This window comes from Myodes glareolus, chromosome X (assembly GCF_982192425.1).
Source record: "Myodes glareolus chromosome X, mMyoGla1.1, whole genome shotgun sequence".
In the NCBI taxonomy this organism is placed as follows: Eukaryota; Metazoa; Chordata; class Mammalia; order Rodentia; family Cricetidae; genus Myodes; species Myodes glareolus.
In genome coordinates this window covers 124,916,063-124,924,991 of record NC_142053.1, presented here as the reverse complement: position 1 = coordinate 124,924,991, position 8,929 = coordinate 124,916,063, and the positions used below count along the sequence as shown (strand labels likewise).

Sequence of the window (8,929 nt, the reverse complement as noted above, 5' to 3'; positions counted from 1 at the left end):
AGCGTCTCTGTCTGTTGCTGTTTTTCCAGCAAAATTTTGAATTAAAAATTAAATGTAAAGAATGCAAGAGAAATCCTTTCTCTGGGGGAAGCTGTCACTGGTAGTCCCCCTCTATTGTCTAAAACCAAAACAGTTGTCACTGGGAATTGAACTCATGACCTTTGGAAGAGCAGGCAGTGCTCTTAACCTCTGAGCCATCTCTCCAGCCTGCATTCAAATGAAAAAACCTCTAGATAGCATTGTTTTATTCCACCCGTTGCCTGAGGCAATAGGTCCGTAAAGGGTAACCAGGTTGACACGCCTTTATTATGATAATTACGACCAGTTCTTTGAGGGAAAATGGGCGTCGACAATCGATCTGACTACTTCCTGCTGACGACGGGACGATGCACATTTTTTGAGGGGATAAATGTTTTTATCTGACTGAATTTTTTGGCAACAAATGTTTTTATCTGACTGAATTTTTGGCGGCCGTGGCTGTGAGCGGCGGCAGCAGCAGCTCCGCCTCTGAGGCGCGGCCCAAACAAAGACATGGCCCTGTCCCGGGTCGTGCGCGGGCTCGCCGTTTCACCTCAGGCAATGAACTCGCACCGCCGGCTGTGAGTCTTTTTCAAGCTCCGGCGAGGGGGGGCCTCTCCTGCCCGGTCTGCCCACGCGCGCGGAGGGCTCGGTTAGGGCCGCGGGGGGCCCCAGTCTCAGACCTTCCCAGGGGCCGGGGAGTGACGAGCACTCAGCACGTGGCCCCGTGAGCTTCCTCCGCCCGCCCATGTTGCTATGGAAACGCGGTTCAGAGTTTGTGCTCAGAGCTCAAGTGCTGGGATTAAAGGCGTGCGCCACCACGCCGGCTACTTCCTCAATCAAAATTAAAGTTTTCTGTACTTGAGAGCCAGAGACTGAGCTCTCTTATCAAAATTAGGCGAAAATCACCTCCAAAAGCTCTGTGGCTCTTTAAGAACAGGAAAGGCAGTCTTCAAGCATGATCAAGCCCGCCTCCCTACGAGACTGTTGCCCCGAGTCTCTAACAGCGAGTATGCAGGTGGACGGAGAGGGAGCGGAAGCTGCGGTCTCCCGTACCCCACCGTCCTCATAGTCCCGCCTTAGTTACCTCACTTTTTTGGCTGCTGTTTTTTCACACTCCTCCTGCACTGAACTTAAGGAATTTTTCTTCCCCGTTGCTTTCTGTACCTTCTTTCAGATACCTTAACTTTGACTTTTTTTATTTTCTTTTCTTTTTAGGCCTATATTTTTTCCATTCTTTTTCCTCCCCTTTCTGGAGGATTTAACTGACATCACTCACCGCTCCACGTGTTTAGAGTTCTGAAATTCACGGCTCTCTGTGTCCTGGTGTCTGATCTCGGCTTTTTCTCCCCGGGCTTTCAGCACCTGTTGCTGGGCGCTTCCTTCTCAGGGTCCCCCGGCATAGTTGTCAGGGTCCCTCGGCGTCCCGGGGTTTCGAGCACCAGTTGCGACGCGCATCCTGACCAGCAGGAATGAACGCCACTAAAAACGAGAATTCCTTCCCTGGTCACATCTTTATTCGGAGCCCTTTGATTGAGGAAAATTGGGGGAAGGGAAGATAGAGCCGGGACGAGAGAAAGCTTAGAGAGAGGAAGTAGAGCCCCGAGGCAGCTGCTTTTAAATGGTGGAGAGGCTTGAACGCTGTCCTGATTGGTTAATGCCATTCTGCTGTTCTGAGCATGTGCAAGCAAGGGTGCAGGCAAGGGTGCTCAGCCCCACGTGGCTAAGCCAGGTATGGACCTGTATACCTCCAAACTGCAGGACCACCTGTGCCTCCAGGTGGCTTCCTACATCAGAGAAGCCAAATAACAGGATAAACCCAACGAAAAACATATATAGATCCTCCTGGAAATTGGAAGCAGACAAGATTGCTGGGCAAAAGTTGTGAGTGGGCAAAAGGGTGGGGAGCAGGTTTGGGGGTCACGTTGGGGGAAGGGGAGAAGGGAAGAGGGAAGGGAGAAGGGAAGGACTGGCAAGAGCTTGGTGGAGTAGGAGTGTCGAGATGGGGGAAGGGCAGATATAGGAGCAGGAAAGAAGATACCTACATTAAGGGATCCATTTTAGGTTTGGCAAGAAACATGGCTCTAGAGGGGATCCCAGGTGTCCATTGGGATGTCCCTAGCTCGGTCCTTGGACAGCAGAGGAGAGGGTGTCTGAACTGTCCTTGCTACACTATCACACTGATGATTATCTCGAATATCACCATAGAATCTTTGTCTAGCGATGGATGGAAATAGAGACAGAGACCCTCATCAGATCAAGGGACTGAGCTCCCAAGGTCCAGCTGAAAGGCAGAAGGAGGGAGAAGACGAGCAAGGAAGTCAGGACCATAAGGGGTTGGTCCACCAACTGAGGCAGTGTGCCTGTTCTAATGGGAGTTCACCAAATCCAGCTGGACCAGGTCTGAATGAACATGTGATCAAACCGGACTCTCTGATTGTGGCTGACAATGGGGGCTGACTGAGAAGCCATTGATAAAGGCACTGGGACTTGTTTTTATTGCATGTTCTGGCATTTTGGGACCCAGTCTATATGGGTGCACAGCTCCGTAGGCCTGGATGTAGGGGGGAGGGCCTTCGACTTTCCACAGGGCAGGGTTCCCTGCCCTCTCTCAAGCTATGTGGGAGAGGGAGGGGGGGGGGTTTGGGGGAGTGGGAGGGGATTGGGAGAAGGAAAGGAAGTGTAAATATTTGAATGTAAATATAAAAGGAAAAAAAAGAAATAACATGGCAGAAACAACATCAAAATCCCTTCATTCTCTCACACCATCATAAAATCGGCAGTGGCTCCTCAATCACTGTCTACCAAAGCATGTGGCTTGGGTGTAGAGGGAGTCACATATTTACTTTTTAATAATAACTGATTTTGTCATGTACAATAGGAATAGCCAATACTGATAGCTATATCAGAGGAATATTCAAAGAAAGTTATATACTAACAAAATTTTAATAATTTTTTAATTATTATTTAGTCAGAGCTGGGCAAGGGTGGTATATTTCCTTTGTCTCATCACTTGGGAGGTGAAGGCAATAGAATCAAGAATTAAAAGTCAACCTGGACTATGAGACCCTGTCTCAAACTAACAAACCCTATAAGTAGGGAGGGAGGGAGAAAGGGAGGGAGCTGCAGAGGTAAATCAGAAAAGACATATTGGAGAAATGAAAGAAATAGGTTAAAGAGACATGAGCTAGATTTTAAACATTCTTCTTTCTGAAGTATTTGGAAGCAGACAGAACATCAGCCTTATTATAAAAAAGAGGAAAATGGAAGAAAATAATTTGTCTCCTCTAAAGTTGTTAAATGTTTTGGTTAACAGAACCTTTTGAGAAGCAGGTAAAGGTACCCACCTCTTAAGAAAAACGTTCATAATCCTACCATTGTTCGTGAAATGTTAGAGTTGGCTAAGTCTTGGGTATAAAGGATCAACAAACTTTTCTTATTTTGTCTTCAATCACGATAGGAAGATTGGAGCAAACCATTCCAAAGGACATTTACAAAGTAAAGAAAAAGAAGGTTATCAACTAAAGTAAAGATTGCTTGATACATTTGAAACCAATGTGAAAAATGTGTGTGTGTGTGTGTGTGTGTGTGTGTGTGTGTGTGTTGAGCACAGTATGATAAAACATACTATAATCCCAGCACTCAGGAGATAGGGCACGAAGCAGAAAGTCTGGGCACTTGTAAATTTAAGGCCAATCTGGGTCGTGTATTGAAATTCTGTCTAAAGAAAAAGAAAGGAGAAGGCCCTTTGGTGCTGCAGACCTTTTAATTCCAGCACTCTGAAGTGGAGGCAGGAGGGTTAGGAGTCATCCTTAGCTCCTTAGTTCCAGGTGGATCTGAGGCCAGCCTGGAATGTTTACTATCCTGTGTGGGTGTTGGGCAGTAGGAAGAAAAAGGGATGAAATGTATGGTGTTGGTTGATCCTAGGTCATTCAGTTTTTGTTCTCAGATCTAACGCCTTATTTCTCATATTTTCAGATACTCTCTTGACTTACTGGAATAAAGTGTCTCCCCAGGAGCTCATAAACATTGTTGTACTTCTAGAGTAAGTTGCGGTATTTTCCTAAATGTTCCACTTACTTGGAAAAACTGAGTTGAAGGACTTTAGATGTTACAGTTTTTCAGTTTTCAGCCACCCATTGGATAATGTGATAGAAAATGTTAAATGTTCTTAATAATATAGAGTCTGGCATTCTTCACCCAGTGATAAAAGAAAAGCAAGGAAGTGGAATACTTATGAGGCCATACGAAACTCCTATCCAATAATCTTACAGATGTGCTGTGTCGTAGTATGCCCTTGAAAGCTAGGAAAATAGAGTGCTGGTAACTGGCCTGTATTGTTCAACTGAAACAGATCCCAAATTAATGGGCAGCTCAAATTTAAAGTTTGAACTCTTAAGTAGAGCTGAATAATTCTAAATACTACCCACTTTAGGAACAGAGAGATGTAGTATAACAGATATGTATAGAAATATGCATCTACAAGTATTTTAATAGACGTGGGGAAACCAACCACAGTGATTGAAAGGAGTTATATATGTTATCATCATCAAAAGCTCATTATCTGTACAGCTGCTTCAAGTTTTTCAAAAAATTACAAAAAAATTTGATGACTAGCAGTTAAGATTTCAGGTGGATTCTTCTATATATGAATTTATTAGTTTGTTTTAAATTAATATAAAAAACGAGATTTCTGTAATGGCATTTTCATCCAAATTGTTTCTGTTGCTCTCTCTTGGCTCATCCTCTAACTGCCTCCCACTCCGGCTGGACCCCTTCTTCCCTCTGTTAGCCCAATTTCTGCTTTCACGTAATGTGGCTTCATTTTCCCTCTCTTTTTTTTTCTTTCACTAACCCTCCCCGAAGACCTTTTTCTCCTTTTCATGGTCCTCTTTCTAATTTTCTGATCTGTCCCCCCAGCTGTAGTAAACACTGTAAATATTCTGGGACATATTTCCCATTGAAGACAACCGATGTTGAGAATTTGCTTGAAAAGAGACAGGAGGTAAGGGAGGGTGGAGAAAGATTAGCCTGCTTTTCATGGGACTTAAACAAGAATGTTCATGACAGTTGTTGAAGCTGTGAGCACATAGGGATTTAAATGTTATTTTTTCTAACTTCATGTGTTTATGGTTATTGATAATAGAGAGTATTTTAATACCATTGTGCAAAAATATAGCATTTGTCCACATTTCTGTAATTAAGAAAGATGTATTGCCTTAACGAGTGTTAGAGACCTTGGCTATGGCATAGTATAGCACACAAAGGATGTTTGACATGGGCAAGTTTTCTTTTATTTTTTTAAGCTGTCATTAAAGTCATGTATATTGACATGGGACTTTTAATGCTGGTATAAGTATAGCAGATATATATGGAAAGATAGGATATGGTCAGCCTTTAAGTAGTTACCTGGGCCTTTATTTCTGTGGAAATGTATGTTCTTGTAAATTGATCTCCGGAACATATGACATCTACTCAATAGTTATTAGATTGTACCAGGTAGCAGTATATTACTAACACGTTGTCGTTTTCCTTTCCAGAGTATGTTTGTTCCACTTTCACTATTTGGGGAAAAGAAACATAGCAAGGTAATCCTTGCAGCCCTACAACTTGCCATTTTCCCTCTTGCTTTCCCAACATAGAGCAGTCCCACCCATGGCATATAAAATCTAAGATACTGATGTTAGGTTAACATGAAGGCGGCCATGATTCATTCAAAGGATCCCAATTCAGGGTTAAAAGTAATATGAATTAATACTACGTTTTCAAAAGGTCATTGACTAGAATAATATAGAAGGTTTCTTCCTCTGAGATCCCCCTAAACTTCGAGCAGATTCTTTTATTTCCTGGAGGACTTAAGTAACAGCTAGATAGAAGGGTAGGCATCAAATCAAAAGGTCAGTGTAGCCAACTACTTAAGGGGAATAGAAACATTCAACAGTAATTAGGACATTCATTATATATTATCTATTTGTTCTTTTGCCTCTTAAATCTTTATGAAGAAATATGTGAGGAGCTCAGGGGCATAGCTCAGTGATGGAGCATTTGTTTAGCATGCACAATGTCCTGATAAACACGAAAAAGAAGAAGAAGAAGAAGAAGAAGAAGAAGAAGAAGAAGAAGAAGGGGAAGGGGAAGGGGAAGGGGAAGGGGAAGGGGAAGGGGAAGGGGAAGGGGAAGGGGAAGGGGAAGGGGAAGGGGAAGGGGAAGGGGAAGGGGAAGGGGAAGGGGAAGGGGAAGGGGAAGGGGAAGGGGAAGGGGAAGGGGAAGGGGAAGGGGAAGGGGAAGGGGAAGGGGAAGAGGAAGAGGAAGAAAAGGAAAATAAATTTGTGCTTAGAATATAGCTTAGCAGCAGGGTGCTTTCTTAGCTTGTGAAGCCCTGGGTTCAATTCCCAACACTGGACAAAAATAGGGATGATTGATGGGCCCTAAGGCAAAGAAAGCTCTTGCTTATTTCAGCTATGAATGTGTATGTCTATTAAGTAGAACTACCCACTAAAGGAAATCAAAAAGTCTTTTAGAAGTGCATTTATTTTGTGTCATGTTTGGACAGCTGCCTACCATGGCAAATGTATGAAAGTCAGAGGACAATTTGTGAGAGTGGGTTCTCTCCTTCGACCATGTGGGTCCCAGGGATCTGACTCAGGTTGTTAGGTTTGGTGGCGAGCACCTTTCACCACTGAGCCATGTCTCCATATAGTGTAGTTTCAAAGTTAAAATCCAAAGCAATTTCTTTTTCTTTTTATGCTTTTGATTTTGGTGAGAGAATCTCATGGAGCCCAAGTTTGTCTTGACCTTGCAATAGCTCAAGGAAGGACCCTGATCCTCTTGCCTCAACTTCTCAAGGGCTGGGATTATAAAATGTGTGATCACACCTGGCTTAGTTCCACAAATTGAAGCCTTTGGATGGGGTTTATTGCTGTCTCTCTGGAATGACCTAGTGATGCATCTTGAGTGACAAGAGTTCCAGTTTCAGCACCTTTCCCTGTGACTTTGACCTTAGCCTCTCAGCTTCTGTTGCCCCAACTTCATGCTTATAAGAGAACACACTTTTTCATCCTCAGTTTACATATGACCCAGTTATAAGCAGTCCAGGAGACTGGATTGATACTCATTCTAGACTATCTGATGCCAGCCCCTTCCCATTTTCAGTGTCTGTCTTCTCTCTTCTTCTTCCTCACTTCCAGCCAAAAGACTGGCTATTACTGGAGTGTTATCTACTTAACCCCAATGGTTTTAAGTAGTATAGAAGTGGGAAGCTCTTTCTAGATGCACAAGTTCTATTATGATAGCATAAGCTGTATTTAAAATCTCATTAAAACTTTGTACAATTTAGGGAATGGAGAGATGGCTCACAATTTCCTATAGGCCTCATTTAATCCAAGTAATAGTTAATAGAATCTTGAGCAGAGTATTAAATTTATCTGGAAAGAAAATATTTATAAAATTATATTTTATATAAAATTATGTAGGTTATATTTATCTGAAATAACACATCAACTAAAACCACATTTTAGTTAAAAATATGCAAACAATGAAATATTTTATTGGAGCACTTCAGATTTTTGTTTGTTTGTTGTTATTGTTGTTTGTTTTTTCAGACAAGGTTTCTCTGTGTAACAGCCCTGGATGTCCTAGAACTTGCTTTGTAGAACAGGCCTGTCTTGCTCACAGAGATCCATAAGCCTCTACTTCCCGAGTGCTAGGACTAAAGATATGCACCACCACCACCACCACCACCATCTGGCTTTATTTCAATTCTTGATTTAAAATTTTATTTTAGGATGCATGATGCTTGGGTATCAAAGCACTTTGGAATAGACCGAAAATCTCAAACTCTGCCAGCTCTTCGAAACAGGTCAGGAGTGATGCAGGCTCTGTTACAGCTCATTCACAATCACAGTAAGTAAACATGAGAGAGGGGACCCAGATGAAATAGCCTGGTAATGCTGTGTAATCTTTTTTTTTAAAAAAAAATTCATGTGTTTGTGTGTGTGGTGTGTACACATGTATGTTCATGCACGTGGGCACAAGTCTATGTGCAAGTGTGTGTGGCGGCCCAGGGTTGATAGCAGCGATCTTTCTTAATTATATGCTTACCTTAGTCTTGGAGTCAGGATCTCTCAGTCAGTCCCAGGTATGAGTAGTCTTAGTCGCCAGCTTACACCAGGGATTCCCCTCTCTGCCTTTTGACAGGCAACACTCTGAACCCACTCAGCATTTAGTTGGCTTCTGGGGATTAAACTCTGGTCTTCATGGTGATATGGCAAGGGCTTGTACCACTGAGTCCTCACTAAAGCCTATTTTCAATCCTAAATCCTGGCTTAAATCACAATTTCTCTTGCATAGAGAAATTCTCTGCATAACTCTGCTATGTATTCATTTATATACTGTAATTTCATCATTCATGACTATTTAATAACATGCATGATTTTTTTCAACAACTGTGATGTAAATCTTTTTCTTAGTATTAAGGAATTTTTATTTCAAGTTTATAAAAATACTTTATTCTAAAGACACTTAGTAGAACTTAAACATCTTACTTCATGATTATACTAAGAAGACAGTATTCATCACATTATAGAGGCATATTAACAGCCATGACAACGTATATTGTTTGGTGGATGGGGTAGTATAGGACATGATTCAACATTTTACTTAAATATTATATAAATTGGATTTTTCTCTAAGAATGAGATGAACAGCATTTCACGAAGGTCACAAATATATATGAACCATGAACTTACAACAGAGTCATTTAAAATATATGTACATATAACTAGTCTTTATATTACTTACTATTTTACAATGTCTTTTTAAAAATCTAGTTCCATGATAGATTTTCCTTTTTAAAAAAGTCTTTAACATATAATCTTAACAGTCCATATTTTTCTGAAATACAAGCAAATAC

General features: G+C 41.8%; 1 pseudogene; it reads right to left on the bottom strand.

Annotated features, from left to right (window-relative positions):
* Positions 1-550: 550 nt before the first annotated feature.
* Positions 551-761, bottom strand: LOC148117477 (Nuclear RNase P; annotated as a pseudogene).
* Positions 762-8,929: the final 8,168 nt, after the last annotated feature.